The following is a 21,882-nucleotide window of genomic DNA, read 5'->3' as shown; positions in this document are numbered from 1 at the left end:
GTTCTCTTCCAGCCCTGTCAATTCGACCCACCTTCCTTCATGGGGGCCCTACACTGTGGGGCCCCAGCCCTTGCTCACTCTAAAGGTAGGGAGAGTGAGAAGTTAATGATCTTAACCTCTAGTAATAGAATTCCTCTTAGAGAGAAATAATCGCTTTAGAATAATAGCTTGGCAAACCACTGGGACAGAAAGTGAGGGTGCTCATAGGAGCCCAAGCCAGAGAAGTGATGGTTAAGTTGCTGTGAGTGAGATCATGAGAAGAATTTGGGTTTTGCTCCTTGGAGGGCTGGGGAGGGAAGATCAGAGGAGAGGGAAAGAAGAGAGAGGAGGCCAGAGGGTGTGAGGCTGGGGACCACATGGATTGATGTGGTCAGAATCTATTCCCCAGGGGGCTGGAGTAGCTGATGGACTGCTAGGAATGAGGCTTACTGTGCTTCAGCCTGAGTAAATGTGAGATGCTGCAATGCAGAGTGTCTGTGTCTTTACTATAAAATATTTTCAATTAACCTACTTCCTACTGTGAAACTGTTAAAAATGGAAGGCTCGTGGCTTGTGTCGGGCTCCAAGGTGAAAGAGAACAGTGAGCAGGATCTTACTGCCTGTGGTGACCGTGAGAATGTGAGCCCACTGGGAATTAGCAGACCTCTTGGGGAGGACTTTGAACTCCTGGGTGAGGAAGTGGTGTTTGTATCAGTTGTGATTTGCATCTGATTGCAAGAAAGAGATTACTCGCCACGCTGTGCCTCCCCCGCCCCTGACCAATCCCCTCCCCCCCCCCCCGCCCCCGGCCTCCACGACCACCAAAGAGTGGTTTGAAAGCAGGCAGCTGGTGTCGTGTCTCAAGGTTGTGACGGGGGACCGAGGTTCCTTCTGTCTTGCAGCTCTAACTCAGTGTGTGGCTTCTGTGCTCATGATTCCATGATGGCTGATGCTGCTGCAGACATCTTGCCTATGTTCCAGGAAAGGAACAAGGCGGGGGTGGGGGGGAAAGGCCAGATGCATGAATCTGTCCTCTTTCGAAAGGTTTCTTGGAAGCCCCATCCAGTGACTTCTGCCAGGCGTCAGTCACATGGCCACACTTAGCTGCAAGAGAGTCTGGGAAGGAGACTAATTTAGCTGGGCATATTGCCGCCCTGAACAAAATCTGGGTTCCATCATTACGGGAGACTTGGAAATGGCTACTGGGGAGGCAATTAGCCGTGTCTGCCACCAAGCTCATTTAAACTAGAGCTAAGTGGGCTGGGAGGTCCCGGGAGCCATCTGGATTATTTGGAGAAGAATAAGACAGCCCTCAAGAGTTCACGATTTAAAGGGGAAGACGGACGCCTAATTGGAACAACAAGAGCACTGACTTACACTTGAATATAATGTGGTTAGGGGAGCCAATAGAAGTACGCATGGAGGGCTTTGCAGCACAGAGGACCCACGGCCTGGCTGGGGAGGGGAGGGGAGGGGAGAGGCCCCGGCGCAGAAGTCAGTGTGTCTGTGGGTGTATTAAGGGAGGGCACCTCCTGGGCGAAAGGGACCCTGTAAGTGAAGTGCAGGGGTGCGGGTCAGCATGGCGTGTATGGAATCACAAGCAGGTTCAGGTACGGGGCTCTCAAGTCTAAGGTGGGAAGGGGCAGGGCATGACGTTGGAAACAGCAGCAGGGGCAAACAGCCCTTGCTCACTCTGCTAGGGTATGCACCCTGGTCTGCATCCTAAAGGCTCTGGGGAGCCACTGGAGAGTGTTAAGCAAGGGAGTGACCTGGTTGGAAGCGTGTTTTGGGTGGCCATTCTGGCAGCTGTGGGTGCGTGTGTGTGGAGGCGGGGAGCTTTGCTCTAGCAGGAGGCAGAGAGGTAGGAGGGTGGAGAGGAGGCTGGAGAGAAGAGGCTGTCTCTGAAGACTCTCGGATGTAGGAGCAGAGTCTATGCTGCCCCCTCCCCAGATCTGTAGGTGGGTGATGAGTTTGGGGTGGTGCTCTTTACTAATTCAGCCCAGCAGGGGCAGGGAGTGGGAGGGGCCGCTGTAGGGTCGGGGAAGACAAGATGAGCACTTCTCATTGTGTACAGATTTTGGAAAGAGAACCTGAGTCAAGGAGTGAAGATCTAAACAGTTTCTCTCCCTTTTCAAAGTTGAGGAAATTGCCCTGAGAGGGGCCAGTGAAGTGTCCAAGGTCAAGGTCATAGGACTGTTGGCTAAGCTGACTGGAGTCCCAGTGCTTGCGCCTGTCTGTCGTATTGGGTGACTGTCTGTCACCTTAGAAAGAAGTTGCATTCAGGATCCTGGTGAGGGAGGCTTTGAGGCTTAGCAGCAACTAGACGGGTCGCGCAGGTAAAGGGTTGGGGAAGGGCGCTGGGAGAAGAGCAGAGGGGGCTGCGGAGGTGGGGGGGGAGGCCACGTGGGCATCAAAGAGGGGTGTGGAGAGACTGGGGGAGAGGAGGCGAGGCATTGCCAAGGGCCTTGCCTCAACTGCTTGGGATCCTCACAGCAGCTCGGGAGGTTGGGGGTCCTCCATCGGTGGACCGGTGGCACTCACGGGTGACCCACGTTCACGCTGCCGCGGCTGGCCTCGAACCCAGAACTTCTGGAGGCTGAACCCCGGATTCTTTGGACCTGCTGCTGTCCCGGGGCTCGCCCACCGGGTTCAGCCTCTCCTGCGGGCTGAGGGACAGGACCCCTCCGCCGGAAAGGGAGCCGCGAGCGGTCCGCAGGTGGCGCTGCGCACCCGAGCAAAGGCGATGCGCGGGCCGCAGGGCAGGGGTGGGGCTCCCTCGACCGCCGGAGACCCGCTCGCCCAATTCCAAGCGAAGGCGGCGGAATGAAAGGCCTTCCAGACTTCAAAGGAAATTCCCAGAATCTGGAGAGGCGAGGACCCGCGAGCGCGTGCTTTCACAGCAGGAGCCGAGCCTAGGGCGCCCCGGCAGGAAGGGCAGGAAGTGGGGGGCAGCGGGGGCTTGCGGCCTGGAGACCGCCCCCCCCCCCCCCGCCGCCCCGACACCTGCGGGGGCGTGTTCCTGGCTCTCCGCAGGTCTGTGCTGTGGGGCCGCAGGGCCCTGCCAGGCGCCGCCTCTCTCTAACCCGAGCTGCCTCCCAAGTCCTCTCGAGCCAGCCCACGTTTCACACGGAATCTGCCCAGATGATTCTCATTAAAGGCCACAGCCGCAAAGGACTACACTTAGGAAAGAATTGTGAACGGGTTTATTACCATGTTTTGCTGAAAAGCAGGACGCGGGGCTCCAGGTGGGGTTTATTTATTTTGCAAGGGGGGTGGGGGCTAGAGTCAAGAGGCTCCTGGTTCCCTTGCTAGCTTCGACTTTGGGCGCATCGCTCCTCGCTCGAGACTCAGTTTCCTTATCTGTTGCGTGAAGGGATGGGGCTAGGGCTTGACCTTTGAGCTCTGACCTTCTGAATGACTTGGCAGGGAGTGACTTGGCACAACTCCCCTGGCCACACTGTTGAGCCGAGGCCAGTTCTTTCAGGAGATTGGGACCACACCTGGGTCTTTCTGGGAGGTTATTCCAGTCTAATGTAAGGCAGGTAGAGAAGGCTCTGGTGTTGGGCTTTAGTGGGGGCCACACAAAATTCAGACGTTCTTATCTTATGGTATGAGGCCTCACGGAGGAGGAGGGGCAATGTGGAGGGCCCAGTGGGAGCTGGTTCAGGACCAAGAGAATTCAAAACAACCGGAGGAGGGGCCACAAAGCCTCTACCCACTTGCTGGGCCGACAGTCCTGAGTTTTCTCTGGAAGGCCCCAGCTGCAAGCCGCTGGGCCCTCCCCACCCCCACACCCCCATCGTTGTAGCCAATGTTGGGCAGGAACCTGCGGTGTGTCCTCACACTCTACGCCCTGCTGTTCCCCTGCCCAGCTGCTGACGTCCAGGGCGGAGAGAACTCAGGGGCGGCTCGCGTGGCGGTGGCAGACCCCAGGTCACACAAGGGCCAGAGACTTCGGGAGGCCTGAGAAAGCTGGTGGGTGGAGGCTTGGAGAGGCAGCAGCCGTGTGGGTGCATCTCCTATCAGAAAAGCTGACTCAAGAACCTGGAATCTTTGGGGGTTAGCTGAGCTTCTGTCTGCTGGAGGCTAAGTCCTCTCTGAGACTCGAGGGCCATATCCCAGACTACTGCTTGTAAGCTTCATTATACATAATTATTATTTCTTGTTTTTTAAGATTTTATTTGTGAGAGAGAGAGAGAGAAATGGGTGGGGGGGAGGGGCAGAGGAAGAAGCAGACTGCCCGCTGAGCAGGGAGCCTGATTTGGGGCTCGACCACAGGACCCTGAGATCATGACCTGAGCTGAAGGCAGACGCTTAACCAACTGAACCACCCAGGCGCCCCCATAATTATTATTTCAATGATGATTATTAACACCTGCCTTTTATTGGGTGCTTCCTGCAGCATCTACATCAATCTTCATTAACAGTCAACGAGGTAGGGACTGTTGTTATTCTATCTTATGGATAACAAAACTGAGGCTTGCTGTAGAGTCCCTTCCTGGCTCCCTTGCCCCATGCCTATCTGGACAGCACACCCAGAGCTCATGTGAGCTGCCAGGAGCCCTGGGAGGTAGACCGGGCCCAGTCTGGCTCCCATTTATGTGACTGGGAAAGGGTGCCCCTGAGAGGCTGGGTCACTTACTTGTGACACGCTGTAAGGCTCAAAGCCAGGACTTGACCTGGAGACAAAGTGGTAGCCCAGACCCATCCCCTGGGTCTCTTCTGTGGCTCTTCACCCCACCCCTGCAGTAACCCTGATGACGTGCAGCTCCTCTTTGTGGAGGTTGGGTGCTGCATGGCCTACTCCTACTGAGTGGTGGAATTTCAGGCTAGTGGACTTGGAGGGTAGTTTTGTCTTGAAAAGAGGATGAAGTAGAGGGCCTTGAGCAAGTACTAGAGCTGTAGTGTGGAACTTCGGGCATCACCAGGGGTGACCGCTCACCCAGCCTACATATAGGGCCAGTCAAGAGCTCCTGCAGCCCCACCCCAGTATCCTTGGCTTTGCTGTGGTTTTTACCCTCTGACCTGACATGTCTGATAGAATCTAGCCTGGGCTGAGTCACCCAATCTCAGGTGTGATCTGAAGGGACCCAATATAGAAGGCACAACAATCAAACAAACCCCCTGTCTCTCCCAGAGGGCGGGCATGTGTGTTTATGGGTCAGGAGGCCGTCCGCCATGGCCAATGAAGACATTTACAGAAACAAGGAACTCCTCTTATTCACCTCCTTCTTTCCATCTGCCAACGTGTGAGAAGGAGCTCTCTCTGCTCCAGCTCCGAAATCAGCTTGGGCTACAGTGTAGGGTTGGACATCCACCCCAGGGGAAGGCTGGGAGAACCTTCCTTTTACCACCTTAGCTGTGTGTGGTATGGGTTAAGCCCGGCATGGACAAGGCTGGAAGCGATTTCTCTGCCCAGCTTCTCACCCACTGCAACTCTTTTCAATCTTACATTTGAACTGTTGCCCAAATGGGGCCCTCACTGTTGAGGTTGGAGCTATTCCCCCAGCTCTGTCTAAGCTTCTGGGGGCCCTGTAGACTCTACCATCCTGGACCTTATCCTGAGCTTTTGGAAGATACTTCTGTTTTTTGGCCCATACTATCCTTAAAGGGGAAGGTGTTTTGGATTTTCTACCTGTTGTATAAAGTGTACGTGGGGGAGTGGCCGAGTTCCCCCAGGTGTAACATATACACCTGGGCTACAGGTAGGAAAGGTGAGGCAGAGCCCTGTGCCCCCACACAGGCAGATCTCTAGACATGATGTGAATTTCAAAAGCAAATTGCAGATGGAGAACACGGCTATTCACAGCCACAACAATAAGCAAGCAAACAAGACTCCCCACAAAACAGTATAATGCGCTTTCCTTGGGCACCTCATATGCATGTAAATAGATAGAAAAAGGCGAGGAGACATTCTCAGGGACCTGGAGAATGCTCGCCTCTGCCTCCGGGGAGAGGGGAGGAAGGGTCTGCAACTGAGCTTGGTGCAGAGGGACTTTAGCTTATCTGTAATGTTTTTTTATAAGACTGAGTTGTCTCATTAAAAACTAATTTTTAAAAAAGTTTGCTCTTTCTTGTGGTTGCCCCAGACTACCTGTTTTAAGCCCCAAGCTGGCGTTCTGTGCCATGGGGAGCGCACTCGTGTTCCAACCGTGTGGAAACCCCAAACATTTGCAGAGCACCTTACATACCAGGCGCTTTACCTGTGTCAGCTCATTTGTTAGCAGCCAGCCTCAGGGGCTGTGGCATGACTTTGGAGCCTTTGATCTGGTCCCTCTGAGCTCCTGCCCTTCCAGACTCTGGATGTAATTTCTTTAGCCTCACCACACATGCCAGCCCCTTGAGCCCAGCACATTGTGTTGTCTTCTCTGACTGCCTGGTTTTCATCCCCTCTCTCTCTCCCTGTGAGTGCAGGTCCTGGCTGCCTGTGGGGGAAGACGATGTCGGGAGGAAGGCATTTTCTATTTTGTTTTGAATCAGTTTCCCCAAGCTGCCCCTGGGCTGGACGCTACAGGAATTTGCCAAGAGCCTAAATGATCCCCCAAAGACTGGATTGTTGTACCCCATTCACTCACTTGATTCTTCAGATATTTATGGGTCATCTACCATGTGCTTGGAGCCGTAGTCATCAGAGTCTGCTGCTCTGTGGACTTGGAGCCCGTCCGCCTCTTCCCGTTCCTGTTTTCACTCCTTAGGCCAGGCCACTGTCACCTCTGTGTCCATCCCTCCAATCATTCCTCTTCTCTCCAGCCAGAGTGAACATCCTAAACCAGATCTGATCACACTCCTCCTTTGCTGAAAACTCTCCATGGCTTTCCATTGCTCTGGGGGCAAGTCAGCGACCTTGGGACTGATGGGTGTGACCCCAGCTTCCGTCTGCAGCGGCTGTGCTCCGGCCACACGGAACACTGGCAGGTCCCCCAGTCCCATGCTCTGGTCTCTGAGCCTTAACACATGCCCTTCCCTCTGCCTGCAGCACTCTCCCCACCACCTCATTTATTTCCGGCCAATTTCAACTTCAGCTTCAGGTCTCAGGCAGCACTTCTTCCTGGCAGAAGCATCTCTGAGCCCTATCCTCCCACACCTGCACCCAAATGAGTTCTGTGTGTCTCTTGTCCTCGGGTCACTTATCACACTTTATATAATTGCATTTTAAATTTGTCTCTCCCGGGCGCGTGGGTGGCTCAGTCGGTTAAGCGACTGCCTACGGCTCAGGTCATGATCCTGGAGTCCCGGGATCGAGTCCCGCGTCGTGCTCCCTGCTCGGCGGGGAGTCTGCTTCTCCCTCTCCCACTCCCCATTTGTGTTCCCTGTCTCGCTGTGTCTCTCTCTGTCAAATAAATAAGTAAAATCTTAAAAAAAAAAAATTTGTGTCTCCCACCAGGCTATAACGTTGTGAATGCAACATCTTGAATAATAACGACGACAACCCCCACTGCAGGCTGAGCTCTTTGTCGCCGTGACACGTGCCAGGCACCACGCTAGTGTTCTGTATGCTCTCCGCCAGCTAATGCCCACCTCCCTGCGAGGTGGGAGCCACCACTGTCTCCTTCCAGATGAGCAGCTGAGCCTTACGGAGGTTAAACCTGACCAAGTCATGTCGCTAGTAGATGGTGGGTCCAGGATTCAAACCCCAGCAGCCTGACTTTGGAGCCTGCACCTTCCCCCACTAGGAAGGGCAGGGTTGTGTCTGTCTGATTCACGATTATATCCTTAGCTCCTAACACAGTGCCTGCCGTCTAGAAGGAACTCAGTAACTATTTGTTGAATGAATAAATAAATCAAGAGATGTTCGGTGATGGGCTGCAAATGTAATCCCTGCTTGGATTAGTTCCTTTTAAATGCAGTGAGGGGAAGCAGAGCTACATTATTGATCCACGCCAGAAACCATTGGCATACATAAGTAAGACAACCTGAAGACTCTCGAGCCACGCAGCACCACTGCGGCTATTGGCTGGGCTCGGCTGGGCTGCCTGGCGGATGGCATTTGATAAGATGGGGCTGGACACACAGAGAAGGTTCTGGAATCTGGGGAGGGGCGGGGAGCCCCCAGGACCAGGTCTGGAAAAGCTGTCTTGAGGGTTTCAGGGTAGCTAGAGCCCCCGTAGGATCTGAGAACTTCACTTACTATAGGGAGATTGATGGGAGAGAACCCACAGGACTCAAATTTATTTTCTTCTGTCCAAAATGGGATTGCTCCTGATGATTTAAATCAGTGGTTCTCAACCAGGATGCTTTTGATCCTCATGGGACTTGGGCAATATCTGGAGACGCTTTTGGTTGTCACCACCGAGGGTGGGGAGTGCTGCTGGCACTGATGGGTAAAGACCAGATCCTATAACCCACGGGACAGCCCCTCTCCCCGCGACCCCAACACAGCATCGTTAGGCCCTAAATGTCCTTGGTGCTGAGGTTGAGAAGTCCGATTTAAACAATGGAATGAGTGGACCCAGTGAGTAGGTGAGGTTTGTGAAAGTGTCTCCTCTGATGGCCTTTAGTTTCTTTTTTTTTTTTTAAATATTTTATTTATTTATTTGACAGAGAGAGAGAGAGAGAGAGAGCACACTAGCAGGGGCAGAGAAAGAAGCAGACTCCCCACTGAGCAGGGAGCCCAGTATGGGGCTCGATTCCGGGACCCTGGGATCATGACCTGAGCGGAAGGCAGAGGCTTAACGGACTGAGCCACACAGGCGCCCCCAGCCTTTGACTTACTCGAACAGTGAGGCCGGTGACAGGGGAGGGACTGGAGTGAGAGATGCCCTCTCTACTCCCCACTCCTTCCCCCACCGGGAACACATTACCAGCAACTCAGTGCATCTCTGTTACCCCCTCCCCTCCATCCCTCACACTTCTGTTATCACTGTGGCATCAAAAGCTTGAAACATTTGGTGTCCATATTTGAGAAGAGCGGAGCGGGGGGTCTCCGATGTGAGCAGGCTTGGCTCACTCCCTTCAGGGGACACTGCTATGGGAGCACTCACACGACTCGTAACTCCGGTGGCCACGGCCAGAAGCTGGCGGGGTTAGAATGGGGTGGGGGAGGCTGCTGGGGGCCATCATCAGGATTTGCCCAGGCAAACTAGAAAACTTCCCTTTCCCATGCCCCTGCTCCTGGTGGCCTGACCCCTTCTTTGTGCTGATGCATATTCATACCATACATGTGCCCGGAGTACTCGCTATGCTCCAGAGACATCGTCAGGGACTGCTTCGGTCATGGGGCTGCCTCAGCCTTCAAGGAACAACAGTCTCTTAGGACATAATAGAATTCTCTATCTCCTACTGTGTTATTTCAGGTCCTACAAAAAGCAGAGCCCGAGATAGAATTAGGCGTGCACAATGGTTATTGGGGGAATCTCCCGTGCAGGATGAAGGGCAAGGAGCAGGCAGGAGCCTGACACCTGGAAAAGGAGGGAGGGAAGGAGCGGGCACCGGCCAGGAAGCACTCAGACCACAGTGCGGTTCTGAGAAACCTTCAGCCAGTTAGAGGGACCTGTGTCCCACACGCGAGGTGCTCTTCCGTGCCGGGCTCAGCCCCTGGCCCCTCCTGAGCCTCGACCTTGGGCATCGCTTCTCCAGGGTGCCTCTGCAGGAAACCCTGTTCACCTTCTCACCTTCTGAGACAACGAGAAAAGTACCGAAGTCCAAACACCTGCCTTGCAGCTCTCCTGACCCCCAGGTGCAAGGTGGTTATCCCCCCTTGCTTCTCTCTTCCCTGCTGGCCCGTCACCCCCTTTGGTGGGTGGGGTCAGTTGCCCGCTTAGCCAGCCTGCCCTCTGGTCCCCGCCTTTGCACATCTGCTCAAGACTTCCTCCTGCCCAGAGTTCCTCCTCTTCCTCTGTAATCAAAACGAAACCTGCCCGGTGCCTGGCCCATGCCGACTCCCACATCTTCCGGGATTTCTTCAGCTCCCACTGACGTCCCCACTCCTGGAATTTCTCTTTTTTACAGGAGTGTTGCCGTACCATAACTCCTCATTGTTCTCCAGTTGTTTCAGCTGTTGCGACTGTGTTTCTTAAACTAACTAGCTTACAAATTCCTTGAGGGTCAGGACAGGATGAATCAGCCTCCTCTCCACCATCTCTTCTTCTTTCCTTCTCTTCCTCCCTTCCTGCCATTTATCAAGTGTCAGGTCTTTCAGTAGAAATGGATAGGACTTCCTTCCACACTGACGGATAGCCTCTGGGCCCCGGTTGGGTCCCAGGTTGGCAAAATTGTTATTTTGATTGTTTGTTTGTTTGTGTTGGTCTCTGGCTGGCCTGATCTTGCCCTTTCTTATCCGTCCCTGGGTCCCAGTGACCTCCAGAACCCCCTTCCCTGGCCTCCCCAAATTAATCCCTATTCTCAGTGCCTGGATTCATACTGAGGAACCAGTGACTTCAAATAGCCTTAACTGTGACTTCAACCAAGGGACTTTTTGACTAGGTCCCGAAGAGTGGCAAGATCAAATTCTAGTAAGTTCCCCGCGTGAGCTAGACTCTACTATCCAATACAGTAACCTCTAGCTGTGTGTCGCTATTTAATTAAAATTAAACATATAGTTCCTCGGGGCACCTGGGTGGCTCAGTCTTTAAGTGTCTGCCTTCGGCTCAGGTCATGATCCCAGGGTCCTGAGATGGAGCCCCGCATCGGGCTCCCTGCTCAGTGGGGAGTCTTCTTCTCCCTCTCCCTCTGCTCCCCCTCCCCCAGCTCATGCTCTCTGTCTCAAAGAAATAAATAAAATCTTTAAAAATATATATATAGCTCCTCAGTTACGGTAGCCACATTTCAAATGCTCAGTAGCCTTATCTGGCTAATGGCTACCCTACTGGCCTGCACAGTATGTTTCCATCATCATAGAAAGCCCCACCAGACAATGCTGAGGTAAGGAAAGGCATATTTTAAAAAGCAGTTCTGAGGTGTATACAGAACTTCCTTCAGTCCTGAGTCATCTCGGTGAGGAGGTTCTTGCTCCACCTAACAGAAGAGCCAAGTCTTAAGGCTTCCTCACTGAGCCACACCCAGCCACTAAAGATGTCCCTGAGTGAGCACAGGCCTTGAGATCACAGAAGCAGTGGTCCTGGGGGGATGAACAGGCCCCTGGTCATCTCCCAGGCCTGGGTCCCTGCCCTCTGGCTCTGGATGCCATCTCCAGATGGCCAGAGAGGCCCACTTACAGGGTGGAACTGAGCAGAGCTGCTCCCCACAGCCTCCGGAGTGGGACTCAGTTTAGCAACAGCCTGGGTGTGGAATTCCTTATGCTCCTGACAATTGACATTCTGTAGCAACTGGTATCAATATTAAGCAGAAAGCCCAAGGAGAGTCTGTGGGGCAGTGGAGAGTGTGGGAGGAGTGGAAGAGACAGAGCGCTGGGGAGGCGGTGAGGCTCGGGGGTGGGGAAGGTGGGGGTGGGAGGTGAGGCGGCGGGGGGGTGCAGAGGCACTGGGCAGAGATTCAGGTGCTGACCCTCCCTCGCAGAGAATAGAGCCTCAGGATCAGGAGGGAATGGTCTGTGAGTGTTGGGGTGTGATGGTCCTCCTTTACGAGGGCTTCTGGCAAAGCTGAGTGTGTTGGGGAGTCAGACCCCAGAATGCTGAGGGGACTTGAGTTTCAGGCCGGTGGGGAAGGTGCTGAGGCCTGAAGTGAGAATGCTCAGAGGGCATGGGTGGAGGGCATGACGGTGCTTTTAGAAACCTAAGGGGTAGTCATCTAAAACTGGGGTTGGCAAACCTTTCATATAAAAGGCTGACTATTTTAGGCTTTGTAGGCCTGGCGGTTTCTGCCACAACCACTCAACTCTGCTGTCACACAGAAGCTGCCGTAGACGGTGTATAAACTGATGGGCCATGGATGGGTTCCCATAAAGCGTTGTTTATAGAAACAGGTGGCAGGCTGGATTTGACCCCACTCCTGATCTAGAACCTCAACCCACAAAATATGTTCCTTGGACCAGGAGCGTCGCCATCACAGGGGCTTATGAGAAATGCGGGACCCCCAGACCCCACCCTAGAGCTGTAGAAACAGACCTGCCCCTCAGGAGATCCCCTGAGCCTACTGAAGTTTGGGAAAAAGAGTTTGGTTGTTCTGGGAGGCTCCAGGCATTATCAGGAGCAATGGGTAGAAATGGCAGGAAGTGGAACTTCAGCTCAACGTCTAGATGAACTTTCTACCCAAGACGGTTGCCCTCAAATGCAACAGGAGGCTGTCTCTGGAGGGCGTGAGCATCCTGCACTCGGATGGTCGAGCTAAGGCTAGATGACCCATTGTTCAGGATGGTAGGGAAGACTCGGGCAGGCTAATTTTCCTAGCTGGGAGGCAAGCTGCCTGAGCTTGAATCCTGGTTGGGCAAGAAGATGTTTCAGAGTCTGCATCTGTCAGGGTAATCAAAGACTTCACAGGGTTGTGCTAAGAATTAATGCACGTAAAGTAGTGTAATAGTACTTGCTGCACGCTAAGCGCTCTGTGTTAGCTCTTACTATAGAGTACATAATTCTATAACAGATATCCATGTTTTTGGTTGGATCAAGGACCTTTGTATCTCTCCCTTCCAACTCTGAGATTCCAGCTCTGAGGGGACGGGGAAGGATTTGGGGAATAACGATCATGGCCAGTGTTTTTCGAGTATTTAGTATGAGCCAGACATTATGCAAGCAGCAGTTAATGGCTCTCAAATTACTTTCAGATACTTGTTGGCGTGTAGGAGCAGATAGATTATAATCTGCCTGTTTCAGCTTTAGAACTAGTTGAGCCAGAGATGATGTGCTTGGTTTTGTCAGTGACAGATTTACGGGGCAATGAGTGAGGGCACAGAACTCCCTAGAGCTAGTCAAAGAGCGGTGTCTCTGGGCCACGTCACAGACATGAGTCTCAAGATGGCGGCGGTTGGGCGGGGGGGGCGGCGGAACACTTTATTGCAGAAAAATAAGATGCCTGCTGACTCTCAATCTTATTCATGTGGAGGTCCCCAAAGATTTAATGCCCCTTCTGTCCCCATTGCTTTAGTGTTTATAATCCCCAGCTATGGGTTTCAGGGACAGACCTTGGTCTGGGTGCTTGCTCTGTCACTTCCTAGCTGTGTGGTCAGGGGCAAGTCTCTTGACCTCTCTGAGTCTTGTCAAATGTACTGATAATTCTGCGTGCTTCCCAGGGTGGTGGCAAGGATTATGTGAGAACGTGGGAGACCGCTAAGAGTGGCACGAATGTTGGTTGTCATTTTGATGAAGGCTGTAAGCCTCTTAGAGGCTCTTCTTTCCCCTACAGTGCTTGCTCCATAGTAAGAGGTTAATACACACTTATTGAATGTGCGGGGAATAAATGATCTCCTACAGCCTGGGAAGAAACCGCTTCTGGAGGTAAATCTCCTCCCTGCCTCTTCTTGAGCCCCCCCCCCCCCAATTCCTGCACCAAGGTTCCTTCTCTAGTTCATTGTGTACTGTGGGAGGAAGTTCCCATCACGCTGTGCTACGTACCTTTTTTCCCTAGTAACAGCTTTGGCTTGGCTTTGTGGAAACCAACATGGTAACATGGAGTTCTTATCGTCCCAAAGAAACCTTTTAGAAAACAACAGACTGCATTTTTTACGGTGTATATGTGTGTTTTGGTTTCAAAAAGGGGGCTGGGAAGGAAAGGAAAGATTGCCCTTTGTGCCCAAAGGCGGTGTCTTGCCAAGCTTGAGGAGTCCTCTCTTACTGCTGAAAACGCTCCCTCCTTCCTTGCGTCCTTCCCTCCCTCATATAACTTTTGGTGCTTTTGGTTAATTAATTTAAAGTGACGATAGTCCCAGATGAAGCTGTAAATTAGTTTCAAATGGCTCAGCCGGGCCACCCACTACTGGAAGATCATATTGCAGTGACAACATTAAACCTTGAACAACCCTCAACAAGGCGGGAGGAGGGAATCCTAAAACTTCAAGTAAAAACACATTTCCAGCTCTATTCCTTGCTGCAGCCCTTAAGAAAGTGGGACCAGATGGATGGTGGCTTTGATAATGAGAGAGGCAATCAACTTTAGATTAAAAAAAAAACAACCCTAAACCCTATCCCAAAAGGATGAGTCTGACAGTCAAATCCCAGACACATAACGTTCCATTTAAGAGGCTATTGACATATTAGCCAAGAACAGAGGGGGTTCTGAGAGAGGTCAGTCCTTCTCTCCTGGAGCATTCTCCACTGTTCCCTTGCCTCTGAAGCCAAAGCCCTCAGCTCCCTAATTGAAACCACTGCAGTATCTTTGGACGTTAGCGATGGTCAGATTTCCCCTGGAAATTGCTAAGTGTTCTCGGGAGGCTTGGTTGCTGCCTGCTGCCAGATTCTAGAGAGGAGAAGACATTTCTGTTTTTAATTTAACTTAATTTTTTTTTTTTTTGGTCGGGTTGTGATTTTTTTTGCGGGGGGAGGGTGGGAGGACAAGATACCAGGAACAAAGAGGAGCAGTTCAGGGTTAAGGGAAGAGAAGACACCGAAGTCTCAAGATTTGGGCTCCTGTCTCCATTTGGCAACTTACCAGCTGTGTAACCTGGGAGAAATTCTGACATTTCTTGTGCCTCCATTTCCTCGTCTGTAAAATGGGGGTGAAAAAGCTTCCCATCCTGGGTTGCCAGGGGACTCAGGTGAAGTGACGGATGTGAATGTGCTGGGTAATGCCAAAGGCCGGGCCATGGCTCCGTGGGTGGATGGTTCTCAGGGATGGAACTGGGCGGAGCGTCGGGGGAAAGTGTTAGAATAGGAACGAGGGCGTTGGGCATTTTTCCTGGCTCCGCCTCTTGCCAGCCCTTGGTTTTGGGGCCAATTTCTTGTGCCGGCTGACCCTCCGCTTTCTGCCTGTCTGACCAGGGCTGCGGTGTTTCCCTGCCCACCGGCCAAGGCTGACAGGAAGAGCGGGTGAATGGCATGCACCTGCTGGGCGGTGGGCCCTTCGTCCGCACCTGCCACACTCCGGGCACTCAATAAATCATTGTCGAGGGAGTGGATGAACGTGGGAGGGGGCTTGCGTGAGGAGCGAGGTAACACTGCTGGAAAGTGGTACGATTAAATTGATTTCTCAGTGATCGAGGCACATTCCTCTGGGGACTCTGTCCGAAGAGACAGGCCACGTGACTTCCTGTTGTTCAGCAGGTTGTTGGAGTCCCCGAAAGTAGAGAGACTCAAGTGGAATGAGACCTCGGTTTGGTCCAGAGAACATCTGCACGTTTGCCAGTTCAATGCTTTTGGAAAATCCGGAGATCTGGTTCTGATTCAAGCTTCTGCTCAGGCTTTTTTTAAAGGCTATTTTTGGTAATATTTATAAGCATTGTGGGGACTGGGGCCTGGACCTGTCTTATTCACTGAGGATTTTAAGCATCTAACAGGTGCCTGACACACAGGAGATGCTCAATAAATAACTAATAAGTAAATGCAGGAATCTCTGTGTTCTCTCCTTCCCACCCCCAAGCCAAGATGAACCCACCGAGGCTTGGCAGCTTCTGTACCAAGGGGGACCTGAGTGAGGGCTGTGGCCTTTTCGGAGGCAGAATGGCTCAGTGCAGTGAGTTGACCCATCTGCAAGATTCCCTAGTGGGCGCTGGGTGACCACGGGGTGAGCGTGGGGACTGAATGCTCGGGGCAGTGCTCTGTTATTATTCACACTCTCCCTAACCAAAGCCAATAGCTCTTGAGATGTGCTTCTGGGATCAACCCCTGTCTTTTCTGGGCCCTGCTCCAGGCTCCGGGCTGTCCTGGGTCTGAGGGTACACTCTCAATGAGCTGTTTGCCTCAAGACCAGGTCCTGCACAGGCATTGACTTCTCTGTGCTCTGCAGTCTCCAGACACATCAGAATCCGCTTGCCTTTCTGGCGAGAAAGGTTGTTTACGCCCAGGGTCCTGGGGGAAGGAAGTAGCTCCAAGTGAGAAGCGGGGTGGACGGAGCTGTGAAGGTTGAAATCTCACTCTGATGGGCTGGTTGAGATCCTGCTCAGGCCCCTGGCAAGATGGAAGCTGGAAGATGTCTTTGCGTGTTTGACCCATGCTCTGTTTTCTCCTTTCCTCTCCCCCCGTTTCTCTTCTCTTCCCTTGGTCTGCTCCACCCCCTCTCCTGCCCACCCCAACTTGGAAAATCGAGGCCGTGGGAGGCTTTAGCGGGGAGGGGATCAGGAGGTAGGCTGGAAGGAACGCTTTCATACTTTCTAACCAGGAGCTCTGGCAATCCCATTTTCCTCCAGCCACTGGTGGCCAGCCACGGAGACTGTTGATCCACTAGCTGTTTCTTTGACGCTTGGAGCAGCTCAAATCACGGCACTGGGATGGTTCTTCGACCAACTGGCTATCATTAGCAACATTTAGAAATGTCTCCCCTTCCCTCCAATCTCTCCCTCTCTGCCAGTCTCAGCTCTAACAGCTGGAAGAAATTTCTCCTTCATCTGCTATATTCAATCTTTCACGAAGCGCCATCAATTTTGCCTTTGAAATTTCTTTTGTACCGGCCCCTTCTCTCGTTCCCACTGCTAATCCCTGAGGTCTGGCTCTCATCCCTTTGCACGCCTGAGCTGCCTCTAGAACCTCTTGGCAGAGCTCCCTGCCTCTGGCCTCTGCGTCTTCGATCCATCCTGCACGGCCAAGCCAGACTCCTCTTTCTCAAGCCGTTTGCATCCTACGGGTGCCTCAGCTCGGGATCCCTAGGCTCTCCAAACTATTTGGCATTGCCCAGACAGCTTTTGTAGCTTCCTCTGCCTGCAATTTCTTCCCAAAGCGGTGGCCATATTAATTAGCTGTGGCTGCTGGAGTGAATCCCACGGACTCGGGGGCTTAAAAAGGACAGAGTCTTGTTTTCTTACAGTCCCAGAGCCCAGAAGCCTGAACTGAGTCTTAGGGGCCCAAACTAGGGCATCGGCAGGTCTGTGCTTCCTTGGGAGGCTCCAGGGAGCACGGTTTTCCCGCCTCTCCCAGCTTCTGGTGGCTGCTGATGCTTCTCGGCGTGTGGCCACATTGCTCCTCTACGTCCGTGGCCTGTCTCTCCGCGTCTGGGGTCTCATTGCCTTTTCCTCTCTGTGTGCCAAATCTCCCTCTTACAAGCAACTTGGGGTTGCATTTAGGATGCAGCTGGATTGTCCAGGATCATCTCTGCATCTCAAGTGCGAACTTCATCCCGTCTGCCAAGTCCCTTTCGCTATGTGACGTGATAGTCACGGGGTCCGGGGATTAGGACGTGGCCATCTTTGTGGACCATCATGCAGCCGATCACAGGCTTCTTACCCATTCACCACTTCGGCAAATATCTGTTGGGCACCCACTATCTGCTAGGCTCTGTTCCAGGCAACAAGAGTCATTAAGACTTAAGAAGCCTTTTCGTATGGTCTCCTGCAGGGTGAGCTACCCCTTGCCTGGGCTCTGTCCCTCCTGGAGCATGGTGTTATGACAGCACGATCATCCCATTCTGCTGCAGCAACACCTGTTGTATACCTGTCCCCCTCCATTCCCCTGAGCCACTGGAAGGTTGAGCTAACCTCTCCTACCTGTACTTAGTGCTGGATGGGACACATGGTTGGGACTCAGTGACCAGGTCTCTCATTGCGATCCTTCTCATTCTTCCTTATATGTCTATAATTCCCTTAACTACCACGATGGCTCTAATAATACCCTCTGACTCCGAAATTAAACGTTCAGGGTCTGGCCTTCTTGGTGTTCATCTCCTTGGGCCTGGGTGACTGGGGGGATAGCCCTCGTGGGCATCTGCCACCCTGCTTGGCCTGGTCCCCAACAGCGTCCTATACAATTATCTAGTTAATGCTTTTCATTGCCCGTTTCTATTGCCCATAGGCGTTGGGGGGAGTGCAGGAGGGGAGAAGCTGTGACATCAGAGGATTGCTGTCTGCAGCGACTCCTGGGTCACACTTATGAGGGCTCTTCCTAGCACGGCCCATCCACAGCCCCACGAGTGCTATGCCAACTCCGTCAGTTCAGGCTAGTAAAATGGGGCTTCGTTTCCATAGGCAGGTAGGACGAGTGTTCTCGGTAGGGCCTTTGCCTGCAAGTCCTGACACACACAGTGCAGAGGGGGTGCAGACCCTGTCACCTACTGCCCTGTGCTCTTGGTTTCTTATTTTAAACCTGATACCTGTTACCCTGCCTCAGGAAAGCACACACAGTACAATAGACCAGGGGAGCCAGCAGGAACCCCCTGGATTTGTACGTAGCCCTTGAAGTGCTGGGCTTGGCTGTAGCCTAATGTCTAGGAAGTGCTTTGAAAGGCAGTGCAACTCGAAATGTCACACTTGCCTCACAAGCTGGGCCCATCCCGTATTTCAGTTTTCTCTTTGCTCCCTACAGGTGCGACGCCCTGCATCGAGAGCTCAGCAGCAACTGCTTCCCCATCTTCTACAACAGTGCGTGCCGCTTCTCCAGGTGGAAACTCCCCAGGGAGAAAGATCATGGACACACACACCCCGTCACTCTGTGGCCCTCCACGGAGCCTCACCACGTGAACCTGGGTGATAGATATTTGGAGGCTGGACAGTGCTTTCCGAGCCGAGTCTTTCACTCACTTCTCAGATGACTTTGGCCACATCCCTATGTTGTTTGTGCTATTGTTCGATTAACATTTGTGTTTAACTTGTCTCCAATTTTAGCTTAGATAAGTAGACACTTATTTTATTTTTTAAAGATTTTATTTATTTATTTGAGAGAGAGCAAGAGAGACGGAGAGAGTACATGCTTGAGAGATAGAGAGAGAGAGAGAGCATGAACAGGTGGAAGGGCAGAGGGAGAGGGAGAAGGAGACTCCCTTGCTGAGCACAGAGACCGTAGGTCACGGAGCTCCAACCCAGGACCCAGAGATCATGACCTGAGCTCACGCTACCGACTGAGCCACCCAGGCGCCCCAAGTAGAAACTTATTTTAAAAGGAAACATTGCATCTGTACCATAAATAGAAAACCAGCATCATGATGGGATTCAGGGCAGGCTGCCCCAGAATGTGCCACTTTGGCATGTGGACTATTTCAAGCTAAAGATGCTCAACAGAGTCAGGGAGAGCTTTTTACCTGCCCCTACATGGCCTAAAAGACTTTAGATGGAGGGCCTGTACCAGGAAGAGAGCTATTCTCTTCTCATTTTCCTGTAACAGAGAAGCCCCAGAGCCCTACCCACTTCCGCTTAGCTTAGGATGGCTTATAAGCCTCAGTTACCTGACTGTCTGCCAGGGTCTCATGTCTTTGTGGGGCTCCCATACGTGCAAATGTTAATCTGCCTTATGTCAATTCAATTATTAGACCAGCCAAAGAATGTAGAAGGAAGAAGGGAAAACTTTTCCCTCCCTTACAGTCGCTTGTCATAAATAGAATGTAACTATAAATAAATATACTAAAAACAAAATAATATTATTTACCTATGAATTGAAATAAACAATGAAATGCAGGGTAATAAAAATCAAATTGATTCACAAGATCTAATTGGTTCACAAAAATGAGACCCTCAGTGAGAAAAACGGGATGGCTTAGGACCAGCCACTAATAAAAGAATATTAAGCTGGGCGCCTGGGTGGCTCGGTTGGTTGGGCGACTGCCTTCGGCTCAGGTCATGATCCTGGAGTCCTGGGATCGAGTCCCGCATCGGGCTCCCTGCTCGGCGGGGGGTCTGCTTCTCCCTCTGACCCTCCCCCCTCTCATGTGCTTGCTCTTTCATTCTCTCTCTCTCAAATAAATAAATAAAAAATCTAAAAAAAAAAAAAAAAGAATATTAAGCTTGATGTCATTTGAGTTAAGATGACCACGGGTTTCTACATCAATTAAATTATAATGTCTTTTAGCTTTGGGGTAACCAGCACTGAGAATCCCATCTTACATGTGTTCATAGCCAGAAAGGGTGCCTTCCCATGGCCCAGGTGGTAGACAAATGTTAAACAATTAAAGTATTTTAGTATGCGTATCTTTTGGTCCAGGTAAAAGAATAGATGCATTCATAACTTACTTCATGTGGAGTTATGAACCGTAATTACAAAATGAGCCGGTGAACCCATCCCCATCTTCGGAGCGTTGCTGATAAACTGCTCCTCTCCAGAGAAGCCTCCAGTCCCTGCCTCCCTCCCCGCCTCTCCTCCGGTAAAAATTGTCCTGAATTCCTTTGCATTTAAAAATAGCTTAACCATCTAGGACATTCCTGAACAGTGTATTGTTTAGATTTGCTTGAATATGAGCTTTATAAAAATGCCGTCATCCTGTTAGCATCTTCTAGAAGACGGGTAATTGGCTACCGTGTGTCTGTACTGTTCCAGGAGGAAATGAGCCCCCTCAGACTGCATGCGACCACTCAGGTTAATCCGCATAAGGCAGGAAGCTGGTCACTGACTCGTCTACTCAGGCATTTCCAGCTTTCACCTTCAGTGGAATTGGAGGGTGGGTGGCGTGGAAAGCGCTCCCCTCCCTCCACCTTCCACAGCCCGGCTACTTTCTATGGAGCGCGCAGATATAGCCGCTGAGACTGCTGTCCTCAGAAAGTCCTGCTTGCAAGACTGGCCCTTCGCTGACATCCAGCAACGTGGGGAGGGTCCCACCGTTCCCTAGTAAGGGTGGCTCACCGTGCCTAAACCGTCCAAACAATATGATTCTCGCTCAACTCCTGCTTTCCTCCCGGGAGTCTGGAATTTTGGTATGTGACAGGCAGAGGGCCCCTATGTGACCAGTACCCCCATCCCCACCAAAAGCCACCGGCACCAAGTCTCTAATGAGCTTCCCTACGAGACGGCATTTCACACGTGCTGTCACAACTCATTGCTGGGGAATTAAGCTTGTCCTGTGTGACTCCAAAGGGGGAGGACTCCTGGAAGCGTGTGCCTGGTTTCCTCTAGACTTTGCCCCATGTGCCTTTCTCTTTGCTGGTTTTGCTCTGTTTATCCTTTTGCTGTAATAAATCATAGCCATGAGTATGACTGTATGCTGAGTCCTATGAGTCCACCTGGGGGTGGTCTTGGGGGGGCCTCAGCACTCCGCCAAACCTTCTGTTTCCTGCACCACATTGAGACTCTGAATAGAGCAGCCTCTGCTCTGAGATTTACACTTTGGAGGGCCTGAATATCACTCTCTGTCTCTCTCTCTCACACACACACACACTCACACACACACACACACACAAACACGTGTGCGCAGGCCTCTGACACTTGGGATCTGGAGCTCAGGGCTGGCCCAGCACAATCTGTAACCCTAAAGAGCAGCTCTTTAACAATCACCATTCAGACCCCAGGGAAGCCCTTCTGCACATCTCTTGCCGATGTTCGGGAAGACTGGATCAGATGCCATGAAGGTCATGTGCTCTACACGTCTAGCAATGTTGGAGGCAGACCGCGCTTCAGAGAGCAGAGCGGATCGGAGCAGGGGAAGGGCTGGGTAAGAGAAAAGGCAAATTAATTAACTTGTCAAATCCTTCCTCTCAGCTTGAACGCAGTAGATGCTTGTACAACAAATTATTGTTTCTCAGCAGTGTCAAGCATTCATTCTCTTGCTTCTCTTCATATTCCCGTCCCTGGTTCCGGAGATAAGAATTAACACAGTGCTCACAACGCTTGCGAATGGATGCTGAGACATATTTTACTGTAGTGAACAATTCATATTACTCTTAAATTCGCATATATGCAGCTCAAGACAAAATATGTGTGAAGTATGATGTCGATTCTGTCCGCTGGCAGCTATATGGACACTGAATCTGTTTTGTTTTTTAAAACATATTTAATATTCAAATTTTTAAGAAATTAAATTTAAAAGTTTCAGCTTTATTTAAGTAGCTTTGTCTATAGTATTTTATATTTATTATGGTTTATATTTTGCCTTTTAATTTTTTTAGCCATTTTTAATATTTTAGAAGAGAAATAACTCACTGAAATCATATCAAAACATAACTTTACCCGCATAGCCAGAGGAATGTTGAAAAAGAAAAGCAAAGCCGGCGGCATCACAATTCCGGACTTC

The sequence above is a fragment of the Leptonychotes weddellii genome, chromosome 9, assembly GCF_054177405.1.
Source record: "Leptonychotes weddellii isolate Sample4059 chromosome 9, ASM5417740v2, whole genome shotgun sequence".
NCBI classification, from domain to species: domain Eukaryota; kingdom Metazoa; phylum Chordata; class Mammalia; order Carnivora; family Phocidae; genus Leptonychotes; species Leptonychotes weddellii.
The sequence above is the reverse complement of the archived record's forward strand: the minus strand, read 5'-3'. Positions refer to the sequence as shown.